Source organism: Pan paniscus, chromosome 13 (assembly GCF_029289425.2).
Source record: "Pan paniscus chromosome 13, NHGRI_mPanPan1-v2.0_pri, whole genome shotgun sequence".
Classification (NCBI taxonomy): domain Eukaryota; kingdom Metazoa; phylum Chordata; class Mammalia; order Primates; family Hominidae; genus Pan; species Pan paniscus.
In genome coordinates, this window is record NC_073262.2 from 65,965,406 (window position 1) to 65,972,235 (window position 6,830).

General features: G+C 38.6%; 1 non-coding gene across 1 annotated transcript; it reads left to right on the forward strand.

Moving 5' to 3' along the window:
* Nucleotides 1–4,091: 4,091 nt before the first annotated feature.
* LOC112439122 (U6 spliceosomal RNA) lies at nucleotides 4,092–4,196 on the forward strand. Its single transcript, XR_003027428.2, has one exon. It is a non-coding gene; the product is annotated as a U6 spliceosomal RNA (small nuclear RNA).
* Nucleotides 4,197–6,830: the final 2,634 nt, after the last annotated feature.

Consider the following 6,830-nt stretch of genomic DNA (forward strand, 5'->3'; position numbering starts at 1 on the left):
GCAGGGAAATTCCTCTTTTTAAAACCATCACCTCTCATGAGACTTATTCACTATCATGAGAACATCATGGGAAAGACCTGCCCCCATGATTCAATTACCTCCCACTGGGTCCCTCCTACAACATGTGGGAATTCAAGATGAGATTTGGATGGGGACACAGCCAAACCATATCATAAGGGCTCTAGGATTTTGGGGTAATAAATGAGCATTCATTTCAGCTTAAAGTCATCAGCTGCATTAGCCCCTAAAAAGAGAATGAGCCTGTCTTTTGAAGATTTGAAGCTCAGACATTGACTTTTCCTCTCTAGCTATGAAAGTCCCAGATGGCATCTTCTTCCAATAGAAAGCTGTTTTGTCGACATTGAAAATCTGTTGTCTAGGATAGCCCGCTTCATCAATAATCTTAGCTAGATCTTCTGGATAACTTGGTGCAGCTTCTACTTTGCATTTGCTGCTTCATCTTGCACTTTTATGTTATGAAGATGGCTTCTTTCCATAAACCTCATGAACAAACCTCTGCTGGCTTCAAATTGTTCTTCTACAGCTTCTTTACCTTTCTTAGCCATCATAGAATTGTAGAGTTAGGGCCTTTCTCTGGATTAGGCTTTGACTTAAGGGAATGTTATGGCTGGTTTAGTCTTCTACCTAGACCACTCAAACTTTCTCTATATCAGCAATAAGGCTGTTTGTTTTCTTATTTGTGTATTCACTGGAAGAGAACAGCACTTTTTTTTTTCAAGAACTTTTTCTCTGCATTAATGACTCAGCTGTTCGGCACAAGAGGCCTAGCTTTTTGCCTCCTCAGATTTCTACATACCTTCCTCACTAATCTTAATTATTATTCTATTATTTTATTTTTACTTTTGGAGACAAAGTCTCACTCAGTTGCCCAGGCTGGAGTGCAGTGGTGCAATCTTGGCTCATGGCAACCTCTGCCTCCCTGGTTCCAGTGATTCTCATGCCTCAGCCTCCCAAGTAGCTGGGACTGCAGGCGTGAGTCACCACATTCAGCTAATTTTTGTACTTCTAGTAGAGACAGGGTTTTGCCATGTTGGCCAGGCTAGTCTCGAACTCCTGATCACAAGGGATCTGCCTGCCTCAGCCTCCCAAAATCCCAAGATTACAGGCCTGAGTCATCACACCCAGCCTTAATCATTGTTAGCTTTTGAATTAAAGTGAAAAACATGAAACTCTTCCTTCACTTGAATACTTAGAGGCTTTTGTAGGGTTATTAATTGACCTGATTTCAATGTTGTCATGTCTCAGGGAATAGGGTGGCCTGAGAAGAGGGAAAGAGACTGGAGAATGGCCAGGCGGTGGAGCAGTCAGAACACATACGACATTTCTTAATTAAGTTTGTCAACTTATATGAGCACCATTTTTGGTGCCCCAACACAATGACAATATTAACATCAAATATCACTGATCATGGATCACCATAATAGATACAATGATAATTAGAAATTTTGAAATATTGTGAGGATTACCGAAATGGGACAGAGACATTAAGTGAACATATGATTTTTGGAAAATGGTGCCAATAGAATTTCTGAAGGCTTCCACAAACCTTGGATTTGTTAAGAACAACAACAAAAAAGCATTATCTGTGAAGCGCAATATAGCAAAGTGCAATAAAACAAGGTACACCTGTATAGGTTATGGCTACTGGCTTTAGAGCCACTACCACTGTCCAAACTATAGCTTGTGCAGCCTTAATCAAGTTTTTTAACTTCTTTGTCCTACAATATCCTCATCTGTATATTTTGGATTAAAATAAATTAAAAAAATTAATCTTAGCAAACTGCTTACTTACAACAATGCCTGGAAGACTGTAAGTACTCAATATTCTAGTTGTTTTAGAAGGAGTGGTTTTAAGACTTGCTATATTCCTGTAATGTTCTACATACCCCTTCTTGCTTTAGAAGGGATGATTTAAAAACATGCTGTATTCTTGTCAGAGAGCCAGGTACTAAAGCAGATTTATTATGAAGCTAATTAGAGTTGAATTTCAGGGTTCTGGACTTTCCAAGTCTCATCTACATTTTTTTATATTTTATTTCCTAAGAGCACACCCCAAATTGTATAACTCTGAGCCTGGTAAAACTTAGTTCCACCTCTGGTCAAGTTTGGTGGACCCATTCCAGATAATTATTCATAACTATACTAGGATAATTTATTTAGCTCAGTTTACCAAGATGACAAAAAGAAGAGTTGAGAAAGATTGAATACTGAGAAAAAAGAATTTATTCAGTTTACTGTATACAAAACTTTGAGAGTAACTGTTTTATTCTTATTCTATAAGAATAATTAATAATAGTTTTAAAATAGAGGAATCAGATTGCTTAAGCTCTTGAGTTAAAGACTGCAGTAAGCAATGATCCCACTACTGTACTCCAGTCTGGGTGACTAAGCAAGACCCTGTCTCAGGGAAAAAAAAAAAAAAAAGAGAAATGGATGATTATACAGGGAAGTTTTGACCACAATGAAGTGTATAAAATGTTATTATTTCAACTGATGACTACAGAATTCCTCTAAGGGATACAGCTATCTTTGAGAAAAGAGCACAAAATTTTTGGAGTAGTATGTGGGACTTCCAGACCCTGGCTGCCTAGCCCTAAACTATGAAAGAAAGAGACTGCTCTCTAGACATAAAAAGAATGGGAATTCCCCCAAGTAGTCTGCAAAAGAGAAATTGAGGAAGAGGAAGGGAAGAAGAAGAGTAGCTGCACATTGTACAAAGTGACTACTTCCAGAGAGCCTTCCAAATTTTCTTTCTGGAGTGATCTCAGCTCACTGAAGCCTCAACCTCCTGGGCTCAAGAGATCCTCACACCTAAGTGTGTGGAGTAGCAGGGACGACAGGTGTGGGCCACCACATCCAGCTAATTACTTTTTTAAATTTTTTGTAAGGATGGGATTCCACCATGTTGCCCAGGCTGGTCTCAAACTCCTGGGCTCAAGTCATCCTCCCACCTAGCCCTCCCAAAGTGCTGGGATTACAGGTGTAAGCCACCAGTCCTGGCCTCTCCAAATTTTCAATAAAGCCTTTAGAATTCATAAAAGTTGTGGAAGTGAATATTTATTTTTGGAATCTGAAGAAGCAGTTGAGTTCCTCTGATGAGGAACTGAGTTAGCTTATGAGGATGCATGGCTTATGAAAATGTAATCACCCAGGGAATACATACAAATCTCAGGGAAGGTGCCATAGTTTGTGTGTCCCCAGAAGCAGACACTGGGACAAGAACTCCAGTGCAAATTTTTTGTTGTTGTTATTGTTGTTGTTTGAGACAGAGTTTTGCTCTATTGCCCAGGCTGGAATGCAGTGGCGCGATCTCGGCTCACAGCAACCTCCATCTCCTGGGTTCAGGTGATTCTCCTACCTCAGCCTCCCGAGTAGCTGAGATTACTGGCATGCATCACCACACCCAGCTAAGTTTTGCATTTTTAGTAGAGCTGGGATTTCGCCATGTTGGCCAGGCTGGTCTCAAACTTCTGACCTCAGGTAATCCACCCAGCTCGGCCTCCCAAAGTGCTGGGATTATAGACGTGAGCCACCTCGCCCAGGCTATAGTGCAAATCGTTTATTCAGAAGGAGGAAAAAACCACCACTAGGCCAGGGAGGAGCTGGGACAAAGAAGAAAAGGTAGTCAAAGACGTTCATTATTAAGCCATTTACCACTGTGGATGTGGACTTCATCATGTTAGGCAAGAGGAGTTCATGTAAAACACACCCCTCAGAAATATTTTCTGAGGAACTAGGTATGTATATATAATTCTTTTGGGTCATTGTTTGAGGGCTATTCACAGAGGAGATTCCTTGGCACCTCTGACCCCAACAAATAAGATAAATATATGCAAGTGCTTGAAGCTGAAATTTGGGTTAGGGAATATGGGCAGGTTACCAACATCGTCTCCTCTGTGGACTTTGGACATCCATTGGCTCTGAAATTGACATGAATTTCAAGACAAGTTCAATAGATTTCTGAAGGTCAGAGAAACTCTCACCGTCTCCTGAATGGCATGACAGTATTTTATTTTGCTTTAAATTTGTCCTCACAAGGAATTGATTCTTTGTAAGAAAGACTTTATACAGTGCTGCTTTGGCAACATATATACTAAAATTGGAACAATACCGAGAATATTAGCATAGCCCTGTGCAAGGATGACATGCAAATTTGTGAAGCATTATATATACATATTTTTACAGGGTGACTATAGTCAATAATAAATTAATCATACCATTTAAAATAACTTAAAAAGTCTGATTGGATTGTTTGTAACACAAAGAATAAATGCTTGAGGGTGAATACCCTATCTTTCATGATGTGATTATTACACATAGCATATCTGTATCAAAACATCTCGTGTACCTCATAAATATATATACTACTATGTACCCACAAATATTAAAAATTAGAAAAAGAGAAGAAAGTCTTCATACAGATAGGGCTAGGGAATACGTTACTTGAGAGACTGATCTGTACTTTTCTCCTGAAACCTTCAGCTTCTAATGATTCTCTTCCAAATATCCATGTTCTATGTCCAAAGCGTTTTTGGGGGGCATCTTAGGATGGTTTCTTCTTTGCATAATGCTATTAAACTAGTGTAAAATCTGTCACTCTTCAATTTTAATTACATAATCTTTTAAAATGGCATTTAATGACATCTAATTTATCCAAGAATTGCCTTTTTATTTTAATGCCGTTATTTCTGTTTGTTTCTCCAAGTCCATAATTTGCTGTACTGGAGTTTTATTCTTCTTGCTTTTGGAAAGAAAGACAAAAAATCCAGATGTAGTCCAAATATAAACTGTTCACAGAATTACATAGATACCATTCCATTCCCAGTATAATATATGTAAACACATGGACATCTCTCACTCCAACTCTAATTGCTTCAGAGCTTAGCTGTTGAACCATTTTAAATAGCATTGAGTGGTCTCTGCAGGCATCAGATGTGATATATGTAAGTATTCAATACATACCTATAGACTGGTACGTAGAAAGGGGAAAGACTATCACTTACTTCACTTATTTTGAAATGATACACAGGTTTAATAGAAATAGAAATGTGAATAAATTCAATAATTTGGGGGAATACATATTATTCTTTCAATAATTTCTTTAAAAGTTTTTAATTTTTGTTGTTTTTAACTCTTTCAATTATCTTTTTTTTCCCTCATAGTTTCAATCCGAGTATTGAATTTTCTTTGGGCTGGAAACATTTTAGTTCCTTTCCAAGTGAACAATGACTTCTTTTTCTTCTACCTTTTTAATGTCCACAATAGAATCTCTAATACTGGGGGCCATCCCAGCCTCCACGATTATGAAGACAGCACTGGTTCTCTTCCTTCATAGTTCCACAAGGGTTATCAACCTGCTTTTTCTCTACTTCAGGTGGAAGTGTTTCTTCTGAACCAATTATCTTCCTATCTTTGTCCTCTGAAGAATCGGTTTTCCACTCCCAGCTATTTTCTTTCTTAGGGTAAGTTTTATGTCTGCGTCATTTTGCCTATTTCTCTACCCTCTTAAAAACTGAATTCCTCTGCCTTAGAGAATTCTCAACTTCATGTATTATTTGACATGTTTAAAATTTCTTCGATTCTAAGGGAATTTTGTCTTACTGGTATGTGAGAAGCACAAAACAGGTCATCACTTCAAAAACACAGAAACACATGTTACCTAAAGAAAGAACCCACGGCTGCATTTTGCAGATACTGTAAAAAAAACATCTTGTAAGTGAATTATCCAACTACTGTGTTTTATCTTCCCTTATCCACTACTAGGTACAAATTCTGGAAATTATTGAACTCTGAAAACACTTCACCAATGATTATGAAGGAGTTATTCTTAACTTGACCATTTTTGTAATTCGTTGGCCATACCCTGATATTCATCTTCCTAACAACACTAAAGATGACTGACTACCTACAAGGAAACTGATTCTTTGTGGAAATAACTTCTAATAACTAAACATTTGTCTCAATAGCTTCAATTTTTTTAGGAAAGGTTGATAGTTGTCAAAAAAATACCTGATGTAGGAGGAAAGTGAAATGACACCGTCATCTAGAGAAATGGAAGGGAGTAAATGATGGCCTTTGACCTACCCTTGAAAGAGTTGTTCTTGTATAATACAATCAATTAAGAAGAAGGAGCCAGGGTAATTCTATGGGTAAATGCAGTCTTTCTTAGCTATGGGGCAAGGGAGTGGGGTTAGCAGGTGTGGGTATGTTGTAGGGGATTGCTTCATTCAGGCTTTTCCCCAAACTCCAGTCCCAGGAAGAGAGAATTCAAAACCAAGCAAAAATTGTTAAGGCTTCACTGGAGTATCTATCCACCTCCTCTGACCTGAGAGTAAAATCAAGAAAGCATATACAGCAGCAAATTTGGCAAGGGAAGGCCTTGGCCTCGTGCCCTATCCTGGGCTAGCAAGAGTACTTTATCCTTTACCCTATACGTATGGAATTGCTATGGTTTCTTCAACCCTCTCAGTTGAGGCATTGTAAGTGGAATATTTTAACAGCCTTCCTAGAGTGATGGGATTCAAATCAATCCAGAGAAGCAGTGTTACACCCTGTTACGTTTTGGCTGTGTTCCCACACCCAAATGTCATTGTCAATTGTAGTTCCTATAATCACCATATGTGGTGGGAAGGACCAGGTGGAGAGAATTGAATCATGGGGGCTCTTTCCCCCATCCTGTTCTCATGATAGTGAGTGAGTTCTCATGAGATCTGATGGTTTTATAAGGGTCTTCCCCCTTCACTGGGTTCTCATTTCTTCTCCTATCATCGTGTGAAGAAGGACTTGTTTGCTTCCCCTTCCGCTATGAT